This window comes from Lissotriton vulgaris, chromosome 8 (assembly GCF_964263255.1).
Source record: "Lissotriton vulgaris chromosome 8, aLisVul1.2, whole genome shotgun sequence".
Taxonomy (NCBI): Eukaryota; Metazoa; Chordata; class Amphibia; order Caudata; family Salamandridae; genus Lissotriton; species Lissotriton vulgaris.
In genome coordinates this window covers 698321472-698339430 of record NC_141696.1, presented here as the reverse complement: position 1 = coordinate 698339430, position 17959 = coordinate 698321472, and the positions used below count along the sequence as shown (strand labels likewise).

Genomic DNA, 17959 nt, shown 5'->3' with positions numbered 1-17959 from the left:
CTTCCCACTGAAGAAATCTCACGTGACCCACGCTATGTCAAAGCGTTCCTTTAGTGTTCATTGCGGTGGACACCATTAGCTGCAGGCTACAAAGACACAACACGGCCAAAACCCCGAATAAACAAACAAAAAACTTTGAAGATAAGCGAATATTACAGTATGGAGCTGATATTTCCGGGTCGGCCTCGGACTGGGCGGTCTCTCTCTGGAAGGATAGGTCGTCTTTTCCGGGGCATGTTCCTCTCTTCTAACCAATCACGTGCTTTCTGGACCGATACGGCGACAGAGCCCCGCCCAGCTCCGCTCCAGTCAGTTTAGAGTGGTTTTCCTATTGGCTCTCTTCGCCTTCACTTTTTGAAGTCTTGGAGAGTCGAAAGCAAGTCTGAGGCGATCAGATGTTTAAAGATCCTTCGCTGGGCGGTAAGTCTCGCTGGGGATTCTGTGGGGGTTGCTCTTGGGGTTTGATTGTCATTCTTTAGTGCTCCAATACTTGGAGTGTCGGCCCTTTGCTGAACGCATCAGAAAGCGGACAGGATCAGGCTGGGTCAGCTGCTGTTTACCTGCTGTCTCTATGCTGCAGGTTGTTGATACTCCTTGCTGCAATCCCGCCCTCTCCTTCTAGGGACTATTTCTGTCTGATGTATTTTTTGTTTGCCATCGCTGTTTCCCAGCACATCGCAGTGTGCGTCTTCAGTGCTGCTAAACGCACGCAGTGAAAAGAATATTATCACGAATACATAATCTTAATAGTTCAACGTGAAATTGCACGTATGGAAACAGAACACTCGGTTTCATTGGATAGAAATTCCTTCAACCTTGATTGAATCCTCAGATCCTGTCTCCCCGTGCGAGTTAAAAGAAAGCTATTGTCAGATAGGCATGATGCAGGGTCCCATGACTGACTCACTGCAGTTCAATTTAGGCCTGACCTGTCAGCTGTACGAGGCACGTGATGAGTCTGTCGCAAGTGGGGCATTTTTCCTTACTTTGTGTGATTAGTCGTGCCGAATTGGATTTTATACGTTTGCAGTTAGTTTCCCACTCCCCCTCGTCTCCCGGTACTAGGTAGGAGGGCCTGGACGGGATGGGAGATTGAGTTTTGTTTCTGTAAAGGGTTAACACAGCTTTATGTTCCCTCCTTTTACATATACATTTCAAATGTGGTTGTTCACCACTCAAGCTAGCGTCAGTGGGCTGCCCTCAGCCGACACTGGGGAGTGAGATTCATCTCCAGATATTGTAGAAAGGAAGGGCAGGGAGCTTGTCTTCACAAGACACTGGGTTGTGGGTGTCCTTAGCATGCGCAATAAAGTTAAAATATGACCATGTCTAAAGGGGCATCATGGTACCGTGCTGGTAGTTAGTTTAAAAAAACGGTGCATTTTGGGATTTGCAGTCCTGGTTCACTTCAGTTGATTCCGTATAAGTTCAAAGTTCACAGAAAGGATTAGTGATCTGATCTGTAGTGTTCTTGTTGACACTGAGCCATCTGGTAATTTTGGTTGTTATTGCACCTTAGTAACTAATAGCCGGAGAGTGCTTTGCAGCTGTTACCTTACTGCTTCCTTTGAACTTACTTGATACTAAAGCAGGGTACCTTCTTTTTGTTTGTTTTACTTTTTTTTTTACAGCTATGTATAATAGCAGTTACATAGACTTATTTGTTACATATTCGTTTTTGTAGTTCGTTGTATATATGTAGACTCAATCGTATTTATTCTTTGCTTTCCACATCTGTTCCACTCCCTAGCTTGGAAAAAGATTTGCCATGTTGTAAATACATAATCATTTTTTTCACCAAGAACATAGTTAGGAATTGTGGGCTATAGCTTTATTGATAGGATAGAGGCTCATCAATATTTGGGTCAGTGGTGGGATGGGGAGCGAGAGTAATACATTCCAAAATCCATCCTTAAAAATCAGAGCGAGCACATTGATATTTTGCAACACAAGTACTTTAAGGCACGGTTGAGCTGTGCTTATGACGAGTTGACCTTGTCATGAACAATGGGAATCATGGATCTGCAGCACAGGAGGGGAAAACCCCTTAATAAGAAACTTGCCACTTGCCTTCCTAACTGCAAAATCAGTTCTTATTTTTTTTGTAATCCCTTTCACTATTATGCTGTTGCTTCTGTGTTGCTGTTCTGCTTTTTTCTGACAATCTTTCCAAGTCGTGAAAAAGGACAGTATTAAGTGGAAAATTTGGCAGGATTTGTCAAAGGTCAATTATATTTCAATGAGACCCCTAGCTCAGTTTCACGATGATTACTGGAGTAGAATAGTCCATGGAAAAGCATCACTGCTATTACCATTTTATCGTACACAACCTATTCTCAAGGTAGGGCCATTCCCAAGAAGTTTGATTTATTTGCATGGATAAACGATGCTTGCGATGTTCGTAGGGGTAGTTATCAAATTGGTATCATATCAGATTGTGACAGCTTTCATAGACCTTTTGGTTAAGGTTGATTCCCATACCACAACTGAGTAAAAACTGGTCACCCTGTTTGTTCTATGACGATCTCGTTAGGTTGTGTGCTCAGCAGATGGAAATGATTGCGCATTTAGTATGTATTAGTAAGGAACAAATGCAGAATGCAACAAATGCTTGTGGTAGCTGTTATTTTTTTTAATGTATTTTTCCGATTTGTAGGAAAGTGCCTATATTAAATGTCTAAAACACAAAAACGCCTGCTCTGTGAAATTTGTAGCGTCTTCCAGAAACTGGAAGCTGCTACGATCCGGTATAAGTGTTTGTTTTAGTAAAGCACCCAAACTAATATTTTTAAATTTGCAGACCTAGTTAACACAATTTTAGCTTCTGCACTGAGGGTCAGCAGTGGCACTTCATCTGCTGACGTTGTTACCTTGTTTAATATATTCAGGTTTTAAAAAAATGCTTTTAAGTATTCAGCAGTATCTTATGAGCTGAACTGTTCCCGTATCTAATTATGATCTATTCTACTTACTCCATAAAGTGCCACAGAACTATATTTGAGCTTGTTGCCTGTTAAGTTGCTGTAACAAGGGAACCAAAAGACAAACAATTGATGGACGGAATGCAGAACAAATCAAAACATTCACCCCAGTCAAAAGATCTTGGTTAAATCCTGGCTGATGAGGGCTGAAAGCCCGAAACCGGTCCTAGGATGCTTGTTTCCAGTCCAGGGAGGACCTGGCCTGGCATTTCGGGCTGGACTGTTCCCATTGGGCGCAGGGTCCAGACTGATTTGCACATGGCTGGGTTCAAACTGGAATGGCATGGTGAGCAAAAATCGATGGATTTAGGCACAGATCTCTTCTGAACTTGGGTGAATGTATGGCATTGTTCTGCATTCTGTCCATCAATTGTTCTTTTTGCATTTGTCACCCTGAGTGGGACGGGTATGCCCAGACGTGGTTCCCGTGCTCTCCATGCCACTGAAGTCAAGCTATCCTGGCTGATGAGGGCTGAAAGCCAGAAACCGGTCCTAGGATGCTTGTTTCCAGTCCAGGGAGGACCTGGCCTGGCAGTTTGGGCTAGACTGTTCCCATTGGGCGCAGGGTCCAGACTGATTTGCATATTGCTGGGTCCAAACTGGAATGACATGGCGTGCAAAAATACGATGGATTTAGGCCCAGATCTCTGTACTGGGGTGAATGTATGGCATTGTTCTGCATTCTGTCCATCAATTGATCTTTTTGCTTGTAACAAAGGAACCATCATAAACCATAGTAACGTATTTGATGTTACTAAGCGAGTGCCCTGTCATCGCTTGACGATTTATGTGTTGATGGTTTTTGGTTTATAACTTCCTATTATAATCCTTTTTTTAAATTTAATATTTTTCTTAGTGCTCGTATTAACCTGAGGTGCTGCTTTTCTTAGAACTTACTGTAATGCTATTGATGATGCCAGAGTCCCTGCTTATATGGAAAGCTCTACTGGGGGTCCTCCTCCTGTAAGCCCAATTGCAAACAGACACCTTTCTTTAATGGGATTGGCAGGGGCACAAGAGGTTTGGTGGTGTGTTGCACTGGTGCGGGCCCCATGCTGGTGGTCTGAGTGCGAGGACCTGGGCAGCTGCCCACACTGCCCATGCCTAGCACCGACCCTGAAGATGGGTATGATTATGTGCCTGGCTCCAGTCTCCAGCTGTTGGTGAGGATTGCTTTATAGTATTTCTAAAAGTTTATTTCTCTGCTAATGATATGCAGAAGAACCATTGCCTTCAGTTTTTTGGCATAGATAAATAATTGTTTGACAAAACAAAGGCAGCCAGTTGGTCTCTTAACTCTATATCTTTAGAGAGGTTGCCAGTCTGTATTCCTCACAGCTTGCAAATAGCCACAAAGGGATAGACAAATCAAGAAGACCGCTATGGCGTGGCCAGCATTGACTGTGCAATATTGCTTTGTTTTAATTTACTTCGAGCTATGTTACTCAGCAACCCATGCTGCAACATCTTTAAAACACATTTTCAATGCAAATAGAACTTGCAAACACAAAACCTATTGGCTTTGCTAATGCCTATTTTTTGTGTGCAGTATTATTGGGAATACCAAGTAATGTGCCACAATTGGGTCTTAACTGTAAGTTGTACATATCACATTCTGGAATATTGAATGTTCTTCTTATGCATGATACAGGACATCTAAAATAGCTGTATGCCAGTGTAATCTATGATCTCCGGGATCTCGTGTCAGGCCCGCAATAGGTTTCCGACACGTGCGGGGACCTTGAAGATAGTGTGACTGCAGGCACGCCCTCCGCCGGGATCCCTATCACATAAATTTATAACGAATCCAATACAGAGTGCTGGATGAAAACCGTAAGTTACTGCTTCACCCTGGAAACCAAGAGAATATCTCCACCACTGAGTACACCTTATTGCGTGTACTTTTACTTCACTTAAGGCCGTATTTGTTATGGCCTTTCACTGTTGGTCCTGAAAAAAACCCATTGCAACCCATACGAAATCGGCTATATATATATAGATTTTGGCAGTACGTTTTGCACTTTTTTTTTTACAGTTCCACATTACCAAAGTACCCTGTGTTATTTTGTTTATGGCCTTTTCGTTAATTACAAGGTTAGTTGATGTGAGGTCATTGTCTCACTGGATTACCGATTATTATTACATTTGGGTCACTCCTCGTAATTGGCATGATTAGCTTATGTTGGCTTTTAGCGGTGCATTCTGGTCCCTGTAGTCTCTTACTGGGCCCTGTAAGAACGTCCTTAACTTTTCATGCCAAAAACACTAAATTCTAAATAAGTGTAAAAGCATTAAGGTAACTATGTTGTTCTGCTTACATTTCCTATGCTTTATTTAATCTTGCCTTCCCTATGAGTGTTTGCTTTTTCAAGGGTGGTGTTACTTTTTTTTTCAGCATAATACTCTTCTCTCCCCTCCTTCATAACCTAAAGCCCATTTTCTGGTTCTCCAGCGCCGCAAAGTCATACAAATGCAATAGCTCTAGCAAATATGATCACTCCACTCAAATTAAAAAAACTGAAGTACAAAATATTGTCATTTTCAACGCCAAGAGCTCTAACTTTCACAAACGTGAGACCGTTTGCATTGCAAATGCTTGTATTTCTTTCGAGGCATACCTCGTAGTCTTCGATGGGCAGCTCTGGATTAAAATGCGCCCATGCTGCAGGCAATTGATTAGGACTGCCGGAAATTCCCCACTTACTAGTTTTTCCAGTTTAGAGTTCATTAAAAAGATCACTCACCCCACGTAGAAACCAGCATTGGTATAGCCAATAGGTCTCGCCTTTGGGACCTTATAAGTGTTTAGTTATCCATCACAATATCCATGGTGCAACAATATCAAATGTTGCATGGCTAAACACTTATAAGGTCTCAAAGGCAAGACCTATTGGCTATGCCAATGCTTGTTACTCTTGCCCCAGGACCCCACTTTTAAAATTCTTCTGGCTAGGAGGGGGATCCTGGAGACAATTTAAAAAGTTACCTTTTTCACTACCTATCGCAAACAAAAACCTGCTCCGCTTTAGTCGGGAGTCGAAGCATACCTAGGATGCACTCTGCACCCTAGGTGGGAAGTCAGTGATGAAGTATGCCACCAACTAGGTTGGTGAGTGAGGGTTCTTTTTTAAAACTTAATGGTTTTCTCCACATGATTGCTTTTGGATGCAGTTGACTATTTCAGGCTCGTTCATCCGTATTGTGGAAATAGTGTAACCTATGTGACATATCTGTTGTGATGTGTCTTCTTCCCAGTTGTTAATGAAAGATACACAGTCTGTGGCGGGGCAGCTGGGGGTGTGATATAATATGTAAGCTCCAAGTGAATGGAATGTGAGTGGGTGATAGCGCCGAGATCAACTTTGCAGCACTTTATCAAGTTGCATCAGATAGGACACACCTCATGCCAGATTTTGTTTAGTGCTTACATTGTAAAAAAATAAGTGCCAGGGCTCTTGTAAGGAGACCACTGCAGCTTGCACCACACATTGCACACGACATGCTGCCAATGATAACAACACTACTACTAACTATCACACTCCTACAAGTGTGACCATTTTGACTTTTCCAGGCCCCCAAAGCTATAAGAATGGCTTGGGCGGCAGATAATAGTAATTTTAACAGTACTTGAATCCTCATCAGGCAGAGAGAGAAAGCAGGCGTAAACTAACAGGGCAACTCCAAAGCTGTCAGGCTCTGGGAAACAGCCATGTTTTGATCTTCTTCCTGAACTGTAGAAGATCATGTAGCTGTCTAAATTCCAAAGGGAGGCTGTTCCAGAGTTTGGCAGCGGCCGAGCTGAACACTCTGCCTCCTGACTTGGCTCTTTGAATTTTCGGGACTTTCACCAAACAGGCGGTGGCAGAGCAAAGACACCTTGTTGGAGTGTATCATGTGAAGCTCTCTTGAAGAGGTATGGGTCCCAGGCCATGAAGAGCCTTAAAGACCAAACACAGAAACTTAAACTGGACCCTCTGCATTATAGGCAACCAATGAAGCTCTGCAAGGGCCAGTGAACCTGACGAGCGTCGTGGTTTCATTAGTGCCAATTTGGCCGCCACAGTTTGAACTCTTTGGAGGCTCTCAATCAAGAATTTGGGGGCCTCTAACAGTAGAGCATTACAGTAGTCCAGTCTACTGAGGATGATACTACCAATAACCAGCGCTCTGACCGTCTTTGGCAGCAGCGGGAGGATCTTCCTTAGTGCTTTAATCAGGGAAAAACAGTTCCCCACCACCTTATTTACATGTACCTCCATGGTCCAGTTCGCATCAAGCATCACTCCCAGATTATGTACTGCTTTAGCCGGAACCAGAGTTAGTAGACTTGGTTGGAGAGGGCCAGAAATTGTCCAGAAAAAGGGGAGGGACCTTCCCCACGGCGCAGTATAAGACTTAAGTCTTATCTGAATTAAATTGAAGTGAGTTAGTTCTTTACCAGACGGCAGTAGCCTGCATGCAGTCATGAAAAGTTGCCAAAGAAATTGACAGATTACCCTCTAGGGAGAAGAAAAGTTGGGTGTTTTCGGCATAGTTTACCACTTTCACACCATGTGCCTTCATAATTCCAATCAAGGGTCTCATATAGATATTAAAAAGAATAGGGCTTATCGCCGAAGCCTGAGGAACGCCGTGGTGGATGTTGGAAAACTTAGACTGATACGGCGGAAGGGAGACCGCCTGACACCTGTCAGAAAGATAAGAACGAAACCACTCTAAAGCCGTCCCTGACACCCCAACTTCTTCCAGCCTGGTCAGCAGGATACCGTGGTCGACTGTATCGAAAGCGGCAGACAGGTGGAGCAAAATGAGAATGCCCGATTGTCCCCTGTCTGCCCGCAGTTGAAGGTCGTCTAACACGGTCACTAGGGCAGTCTCAGTTCCATGGCCAGGTCGAAAGCCGAACTGAACGTCATCGAATCTGGAGTTAGATTCCAGGAACTGAGACAAACTATTGCTGACCAGTCGTTGGATGATTTTAATCGGGTAAGGTAAGAGAGAGATTGATCTATAGTTCCGGCGCAGGTCGGGTCAAGTGTCATTTTTTTCAAAAGTTGAGTAACCACCGCCCGTTTCCAGCATGCTGGTACTGAACCAGAGATTAAAGAGCTGTTACAGATCTGACGCAGAGTAGGAAAAAGCTCAGGGCCCAGCTCCTTCCAAATTTTGTGAGGGAGGGGATCTAAAGGGGACCCAGAAGAAACACTCATAGCAGTTCTGTTAAAAATCTCCTCCGAGAGTGGCTCAAAAAAACTCGGAGAGGTCAGACGACCTGCCCTATTATCCTTCCCTAAATCTCGTGTCTCCTTGATTTTAACAGTGAAGTCTTCTTTCTTAGAAGAATTATTCCTATTCAGACAATCAATGATGTTGTTTATTTTCTCCATGAAGAAGCTCGCTAAACTATCACACAAAGCTTGGGTGATAGTTTATCTTAAAAATTGCTCTGGAGTTATTTTTAGAATTTAGGATATTAGCAACGTATTTGGATTTGGCCAAATCGATTTCCTTCTTATATTCCACTATTGCAGCCTTCCAGGAGACTTTATCCTCATCCAAGTAGATCTTCCTCCATTTCCGCTCAGCCTTTCGGCAAGTTGGTTTTAAGGTGATCATTGTACCAGCAGGCTGACGGCCTACCAGTCTTCTTACAATTTTTTAAAGGGGCAATCTGGTCAAGTCGACTTTGAATCTGATTGCAAAAATCCGTTTAATTGTCTTCCACTGTTCTATCATTATTAAAATCATTTCCTAAGGAAAATATCAAGGAGGAATCTCTCTTTTTTTTTTTTTTAAAGTCCCCTCCAATCTGTACTCCTTAACATCCTTGTTTCGCTGGTGACAGGCCGAACCCTACTAGGGTCAAGTATCTGGAACTTGACCAGGTGGTGGTCGGACCATCCAACCGGAAGGATCTTTATTGCTTCCACGGCCTGTTCCTTAGAAAAAGTTAAGTTCAGTGTATTCACCCCCTATGGGTGGCTTCAGTAATCCACTGGCATAATCGCAGGCTCTCACAAGCCTGAAAAAGATTACTGTATCCAGAGTCTAAGTTTCCGTTGCACCATAGATTAAAATCACCCATGTGAAACCAGTTAGAATGGGCAAGGGCCTTTTTGCAGGTGATATCTATCAGTCCCTGCAAATGACATGAACGTACCGCTCCTGGGGGTCAATAACAAATAATGCCTGCCAGTAAGCAACCTTTAGAGTCTTTAAGTGAGAAGCCTAAAAGTTCGAAGCCTTTGACTTCATCGATCTCTAATTGGACAAAGTCCAAGAGTTCCTTAAAAATAATCCCTACCCCACCTCCTCGTCCACTGACTCGTGGTTTATGTAGAATTTTATAGCCCGGAGGACAAGCCAAACCTAATTCTACCTCCAATCCAGAGTGAGTCCAGGTTTCAGTCACGAAGACAACATCTAGACAGTGAGAGTCAAGGAACAATTGGATCTCCACATGATGTTTAGGCAGAGACCTAACATTGAGCAGTTCTCCGGCCATGACATCCTTTTTGACAAAGTCAGAAATAAGACCAGCTGTTCCCTCCAGACTAGGTCTAGCAATCCTGCCACTTGCCGACTTGCCTAGCTGTCTTAGCGCCTCACTAGAGTAACAAATCTTCTTACTAGAGTCATCCCCTGCATCACAACGGGCAGCATGGCTGGCACTGTGCACGGCCAGTGAGCGGACGTGCGTGCCTTAAGCGCACCAGCGGCACACCTGCTGCGCGAGTCCACTGCACGCGTTCGCTGCGCCAGCGTCCTGTTTATGTAGGACTAGGGTGGGAAAAGACTAGACTGCTGATCTCGAAAATGGCGGGTCTGCTCTCACAGACGGACACCGCGAGGACAGTCTAGAGTCAGGGGTTTCAGGCAGAATTAGTCAGTGCTGCAGTTTAATTTCTAACTTTCAATTAAAACAGAGATGCAATCGTTATAAAAATACAGAATGTGGAAATAAGCAAATTCATAGCCCCCCCACCACATAAAAGAATCACGTAGCTTAGCTGCGCGGCCACGCCAGCGTCCCGCTTATGTAGGACGCTTTATTGCATATTTATATGTCTGGGATCGTAGGAAGACGGATTTGGGAATGCACAGTAATAGGATATTACACATACTGTCCTGCTTTCTACGCCACTCCTGTTCAGTGGGAGACACAGGGGGTGGGTGGTGGAGAGTGAGCAATTTTCCCAGAATCGCATGGTTTGTTTCCACTTTCTGACGCCGTAACTGAAACGTAAAACGTCCCAAAGGAGTGAATGCTGTTATAGACGTGGCCTTCTGGCACTGCTGTGTTTTAGCCTGTGGTCTATCTGGAATGGGCCTTATTGTCATATCAGCAACATGTAGATGGGTATGAGTTTGTGGCTGCAGCCTGTAAGTAAAGTAAAAAAAGTGTACCTGTGAAAGGACATTGGCCACGGAAGCAGTGCTTGGTCAATGGTCCACAGCTTAGACGAAGACACCAAAGCTCAGGAGGAGCCACTAATGAGTAGGAAAGAAGAGTGATGGGAGAGCCAGCTAATAATAACTAAAGGTAAGTAATGAGTGGACTTTAAGCCCCTCTTTAGATTTTTATGTACTCGAGATTTCGCAAGCACTGTGCAGGTGAAACCAAAAAATGGGAGTGACCACTCAAAATGGTGTGTGTGTGTTTTTGAAAGGTCTCCCCCCCCCCCCCCCCCTACTTTTACTACTTCTGCAACTCGGGCACCTGTTAACAGAGCCTTCAAGGTTTGTAGCATTCCAAATATAAGGTTTTCTTATTATCTAACTTTTAAAGAATGAAAATATGAAACCAAAGCAACATTTTGATCCCCTCAAGGTTTATTAATTTGTAGTATTTATTCGCTGCCTATTTTAACAGTACACAAAATGTTGGCGTATACCTTTTGGAATGTTTTTTTCTTTTCAACAAGACCTTTATTGACTGGTTGCAAAGTTGACACAGCAGGGTGTTTACATCCCAATGGGCCGGCACTGCGTCTCAATTGAGTCCACAATGGAGAGGGTATGGGAAGAAGCACAGCAAGCCGCCTACAACCCATCGGGCCAGCCACGTAAGGAGAGCACGCATGTTATTCAGTCAACTATTCAGGTCTCTAACAAACATAAAGATCCCAACAGCGGGAAAAAAACACAGATCTCTTGCCATCGGTCTTCATCTGGGTTGACCACCCCTGCCCTGGTCCCCTGCCGTGTATCAGCATCCCACATCACCTCTGCTCCCCAACCCACAAAGTGTCCAGCGCCAGACAGACCGCCTCTTCCAGCAATTCATGATTCTACGTCTTCAGGGTGTCCCGCCTCCTCCCGTCCGCCCTCCTCCTCCAGGAGCTGGTCTGGGTGTGTGTCATCAGTATCAGTGTGTTTCAGTAGGTAAGTTTGCAGAGGGCCCCAAATGTTCCGTGGGCGAGATGTAGGTGACATAAGTTCAGAGTAAATATGTAATTCATCCTGAAAGTGTGTGAGATCGTTCAACCACTCCTTAAATTTTGGAACCCTTCCTCTTCCCCCAACGGCATGCAATCCTTCTTTTTGCTAACAAAAGGGACAGTGAAGTGTATTTTCGGATCTTTACAGGCAATTGCTCAGTGTATCCCAAGAGCACCACAAGGGGGGTATCAGGCACGTGCATCCCTGTCATCTCATCTAATGCGCCAAGGACCTCCCTCCAGTATTACCGGATCAGTGGGCAGTTCCAGGCCAAGTATCCAAACCCCGCTCCTTCCGCTCCACATCGGTCACACCGGTCAGTATCCCGCAACCAGAGACGGTGCAGTCGGACAGGTGTATAATAAAGTTGGTGCAAGTATTTATAATGTATGAGTCGTAATCTGCTATTAGCCGAGATTTCCCTGGTCTGCCGACAACAGAATGACCATTGTTCTTCCGTGAGGGGGTGTCCCATGTCCCCCTCCCATCTGACCCGGGCCGGGGTCCCTCTCCCATTCCTTCTGTGTAGTGGACTATAGCCGTGAGAATACATGCTCTGGGGTTTCCTTCTGTAGCAGGACGTGCAGGGGGCCATGATGGGCGGTTCGAGTGGGAAGCAAGGCGTGAGGGCCCGAACGTCCTGCCTGAGTCGCACATAGTAGAAGCGTTCCAGCGGGGTGGGGGAGGAGGTGCCAAAGAATTTGTCACTGGTGCAAAAAGTCCCCTAAGTATTCAGTTGACCCCAAGTAAGCCGAGAGAGCCTCCTTAACATCCTATAGCACCCCCCTCTCGTGTAACAGGGATATCGTGTTGTCCCCGCAGAGGCGCCAAAGGTGAATACATTAGCGGGCTCTGGAGCCGCTGTGCCAGGTCCCGCCAAGCGGGTGTAGTGCATTGGACGGTAGTGGAAGCCAAGTGTCTAGGCACCGTGGGGGCGCTCAAATATGCTGAATAAGGAGTGGGTGCCATGTGCCCATCCTCTACCGCCAGATGAGGCATGTATGGGGGGGGGTGTATCCAGTAGGCCGCAAAGTGAGCCTGGGCGCAGATAAAATATAGTTCAATGTCCGGGATCTCCAGACCTCCTGCATCAAAGGGGCGATGGAGGATCTCCCAAGCCAGTCTGGGCTTTTTCCCGCCCCATGTCAATCTGATCAACTGTGATTTGATACTGTTAAAGAAATGGCGGCTCGGAATGTTCGTAAACAGGTAAATTATGTAAGATCACCATTTTAATCAACGACACTCTGGCGGCCATGGATAAGGGCATCGCAATCCGTTGGGGTATTTTATCCGTCAGTCGATCTAGTACCCGGCCATAACTGTCTCTCATCAATTCCTGCCGGCAGCGGGAGATGCGGATACCCAAATATGTAACCGAGTCTGCGCACCAAGCCAGTGGATAGTCAGGCTCGAACTGCGGGGAGGAGTCAGTTAGGGAAAATATCTGGGATTTCCCCCAATTCACCTTTATTCCCGACAGTCTACCGAACAATATTAGTATACGAAGAATGGGGTTAAGGCTTATGTCAGGGTCCCTCAGATATAGCGTAAGGTCGTCCGCATACAGTGATATTAGAATTTTGCCTCTCAGGGTAGACCAGGGCGTGCTCTTGATGGTGTTGTCTGAGTTTGACAGCTAATGGTTCATTGGCAATAGCAAAATAGCAGGGGTGACTCTGGTGCCTCTGGTGATCGCGAAAGGGGCCGACTGTACCCCGTTAATAAGGATCCGTGCCTGCAACCCTGAGTACAGTAGGTTAATCCAGGCCAGAAAGAGGGGGGAACCCCATGCGTTGCAGCACGTAGGCCAGATAATCCCATTCCAGGGAGTCAAACGCCTTAGTGGCGTCTAGGAATATTGCTGCGGCGTTTGTCTCCGGATCCACATCCTGCAGGAGCGCGAACAGTGTACACAAGTTGCGGGATGAGCCTCTAGTGGGCACAAAGCCCGACTGGTCCGGGGGGACCAATGCGGTCATCAGGGGGCTAATACGGTTTGCAACTAATTTAGCTAGGATCTTCGCATCTACGTTTATTGAGGAGAGGGGCCTGTATGAATCACAATATTTAGCGTCTTTGCCTGGCTTGGGTATAGAGATAATGTGCGCCTCCCGCATAGGCGGGGGAAGGATTCCAGACTCCCTAGCCTCTTCGAATACGTGTCACAAGTGCGGGATGAGCAGGTGATGAAAGGTTTTATAGAATTCCCCTGGTAGGCCGTCCGGCCCTGGCGCCTTCCCAGATGATAGCTGCATTATAGCTGTAACTATCTCTTCATCCTCGTGATGCCGTAAAAGAAATTTCCTTTGGCCATCCCCCAGCCACGCTATCACTGTGTCCTCAAAAAAGGTGTCAAACTCAGTAGAGTGATCTCTTTGAGTCTTGTATAGACGTTTATAGAAACTACGGAAGGCTGCCACTATATCCGCCGTATCTCTTTGGGTCTGGCCATCCTCATCCTCCACTTCTAGGACCATATTTGAGAACCGTGTAGAGCGGATTAGGGATGCCAACGCCCTACCCAGTCTGTCTCCCTCTCCGTATTATCACTCCCTATAGTATTTTCTCCTAAATTTACACTCGCTCTCAGCAGTGCCTTGGTACTCATCCAGTGTACTCCTAAATTGCGCCTGCAGCTCGGGCGTTGGGGCTGTCTGTAATCTAGTTTCGATATGTTTAAAGTCGCCTTCCAGTCTACTCAATCTGGTCCTAATATCTTTCAGGATTCCTCCACTCTTGGCAATGCATAGGCCGCGGATGGTGACTTTAAATGCCTTCACTGTAATGGGGGCTACATCTAGCCCCGAACAAACGCCCAGCTGAATGTGCACAGTTGCAAAAATTTTTGCCAATTTTTTAACCATATTCATCCGTTTTACTCCATAATTTTCAAATTAATAGTAATGCTATAATGAAATGGACAACCGAATTGGTGACTGTGATTATTTTTATTTGTTTACAGAGACCCCCGAAGAAGGGCGTTGAGCCCGAAATGCATTGGGTACTTTTAAAATAAACACTGCCTGAAATGAATTCGTGCTCTAGTCCTGTTCATTCTTAAAGTCTGGATAGACACAGTTGAACAGTAAAAATTCGGAAACAGCATATATACTTTTGCGTGTGGACTCGAATGAAAACCGAAGAATAAGGATTATAAATTTGAAAATTATGGAGTAAAACGGATGAATATGGTTAAAAAATTGGCAAAAAATTTGCAACTGTGCACATTCAGCTGTGCGTTTGTTCGGGGCTAGATGTAGCCCCCATTACAGGGAAGTTGTTAACTTTGGGTGTAGTGCCATGCCCTACAGGCACTAATCAGCACGCAAGCATTAGATGAAATGAAATAACTTTGAGAAATTGGATTATGAGGTGTGCATCCTGCCCCCCCACTTACAGTGACTTTAAATGCCTCCCATATCTTGGCATAGTCCACAACCGAGTTTGGGAAGAAGTCTGCGATCTCCTGTTCAAGCTCTTGTTTAAAGACTGGATCAAGCAGAGAGAGTGGATTAAGTCGCCAGGATAAATATGGAGAGCTTTCATGCGGGGGTGAGAATGATGACCATCGGGGAGTGATCGGAGTAAGTGCTAGGGAGATGAAGGGCGTGTGACAGCCACGGAATAAGCCCTTTAGTGAGCAGCCACATATCTATTCTCGACCAGGAGGCCCGAGCCGTGGTGAAGCAGGTCCCTTCCCTCTGCAGCAGGTGCATATGTCTCCAAGCGTCAACAATCTCATGATCATCAACAATCAGTTTTAAAGTGGATTGGGATTTGGACCAGTGGTGTGGCTGAGGGTGAGAGAAGTCGAGAGCAGGCTCAATAGTGACCTTTAAGTCCCCTCCCCATAGTAGGTGTGTGGAGCCTATTTCCAGGATTTTACCCCAGATTATTCTGAAAAATCCAGGGTCATCGGAGTTGGGTCCATAGCAGGAGACAAGTGTGAAGGTCTGGGTAGCTAATCTGCCCCAGGCAATGTAATATCGGCCCTGCTTATCTGCCAGAGACCCTATAGGAGTGTATGGGAGATTTTTCCTCACGAGAATGCACATACATCGGGCATAAGATGAGTAGGACGAGAAGCCGGTATAGCTGGCCCATCGAGATGCAAATGTGGGGGTAGCGTTAGGATTAAAGTGTGTTTCCTGCAGCATCGCACAGTGTATATTGTGGCGATCTAGATAAGCTAGGATGTGTTGGCGCTTGCGCGGGTCTCCCAGTCCCCGTACATTCCCTGTGAGGAACCGGTAAGTTGGATGGGGGGGGGGTGGGGGGGCGTCAGTCACTCACGGCGGCAGACATGGAATTCCGTATGTGTCAGCTATTTCGGTGGGGTGGTAGTCTCAGTGTAGTGGCACAACCAGGATCCACTGACCAGTGTCGCGTGGCAAGACATTAAAATGTAAGATTCTGTAACATAAGTGAACTTCCCTCCTCGCCCTCCCACATCAGCAACCCAATCCTGCCGTGGTCCCCTTCCCTCCCTCCTCTCCCAACCTCCGCATGTCCCAAGAGGCACCATAACCTCTTTCCAAACAACAAGACTGAGGGAAAACATCAAATATCCCAAACTCTTCATCCCCAGTCGAAATATGCTAACAGCACTGTGGGTTCACCTAATGGGTGGGTTCCAGAGGGCAGCCAATACCTCCTCGCAGGAGCGAGGGCGTTCGGGCAACAATTTAGGGTCAGCTCGTGTCAATTCACATCTTAAGTCTATGGCTTACTGGGTGACCAACACATGAATATAGATGTTTTTCAGGATCAAGTCATTACCAGCTTGCAGATCACAAAATTAGGACTGAGAACTTACCGATTCCGTCCCCTCTAGGGAATTGCATCCCCCAGCAGCGCCGATCAAGAGGGAAGGTGCTCAGAAGGCGTCCATACATACCACACGGTCGGTGTCTGTGTCGCAGTTCTTGCCCCCGGCGCCACTCGGCCATTTCGTTGATAACCCGTCCAGAAAATGGCAGGTCGAAGCGGCAAAGTCCCGTCCATCGTCCAGTGAGCAGCGCAGGGCGAGTTTGGCGTGTCTTTACTCTGTCTGAAGCGCCGCTGTTTTCTTCTTGGGGGTGGGGAGGAGAGGCTCGGGCCGCCGGCTGCTTCGATAAGTTTTTAAGAAATTCCTGTGCTTGCTGTGGGGAATTAAAAAAATGTCGGTTTACCCGAATGCGTAATTTTGAGTCGTGCCGGGAAGAGCATAGCGTAGGGCAGATTGAGCACCTGCAGTTTCTTTTTGACTGGAATAAACTTTCTCCTCTGTTCCTGCACTGCCATAGTAAAATCACGGTAGAGGGAGATCTTCATACCTTCAAAACTGAGCTGTCCATGCTCCATGGACAGGTGGAGGGCAGTGTTGCGGTCCCAATAGTTTAGGATCCTGGCTATTATCCCCCGGGGAGTGGCACCTGGGACCGGTCTCGCAGAGAGGGAATGGTGCGCCCGCTCCACCACCAGGACAGGCGAGAAGGATTCCCTCCCAAACAACGTTATAAGGAATCGCTCAACAAAGTCCTCCATTCGCCCAGTAGCAGTCGATTCCGATACGCCCAGGATTTGAAGGTTGTTGCGGCGAGAATGGGATTCCAAGTCCTCATTCTTGGCTGCTATTACTTTGAGGATCCTCTCCATGTCAGACGTTCGAGACGTGGTAGCAGTGGCAGTGTACTCTAGGTCCGAAATGTGACGTTCCGCCTCTGTCAGCCGATCTTCATGCTTGTCTACCCAATGCGTAACACCGTCCAACCTCGCGTTCATGGAGTCCATCTTAAATTCAATGGAGGTTAAGCTAGATTGCATGACAAGCAGGAGTTCCTTCAAATCTGCAGTGGAGGGGGGGGTAGGGCTCCGCATGGTCTTCTTCCTGGTCCGTCTGGGACCGGGTGGACTTTCGTGCCTCAAAGTTCAGCTTCGGCTGGCGTCTGTCCAGTTTCCCCATCTCCAAGGGTTGGGGGTTCCTGATACTATGGCAAAGAGAGAGGGAGGGGGGTCTGTCCGCAAATGTCAGATCACTCACGGTCACTCCTTCCTAGATCTAATACAGGTAATAACCCCGAACGTGGATCACATTTCCTGAATATACCACCAGGCCTACAATAGCAATACGGTGCGACGTCTCCCCAGTGTCTCGGCTGGCAGGGTCTCCACCACAGCAAGGCCTATATCCGTCTAATTCAAGCAGTCGCGTACTCCAACAGCAGTGTCGTTAAGAGCAGAGCGGAGTACAATACAGCCAGCATCCTCCCCCTTCGCACTTCCCCAGCAGGTCAAGCAGCAATCTCGGGCCAGAGACTAAGCCCGCAGCAGCATCTCGAGCAGGGTCCAGACCCCCCTGTGAAAAGTAGGGGTCACAAGAGTAGGCGTCAGTCCAGCTCCACAGGGCGCTGCGGGTCTCTCGCTCCAGCGCAGCAGGGATCAGTTGGGTGTCCGCAGGCAATTCCCAACCGCGCCCAAGGCCGCGGGGGGGGATCGCAGCAGGTCTCCGTTAGTGATGCGGTCGCCTCTCTCTACCTCCACAGGCTCAGGTT

General features: G+C 46.6%; 1 protein-coding gene across 1 annotated transcript in view; it reads left to right on the top strand.

The window, feature by feature from the left end:
* The first annotated feature begins 282 nt into the window (after positions 1–282).
* Positions 283–17959, top strand: part of RAB9A (RAB9A, member RAS oncogene family) — a 223434-nt gene continuing 205757 nt past the window's right edge. Inside the window, exon 1 of the mRNA XM_086934566.1 lies at positions 283–420. The gene's annotated coding sequence lies outside the window, so the exon portion shown is untranslated. The remainder of the gene's footprint in view (positions 421–17959) is intronic.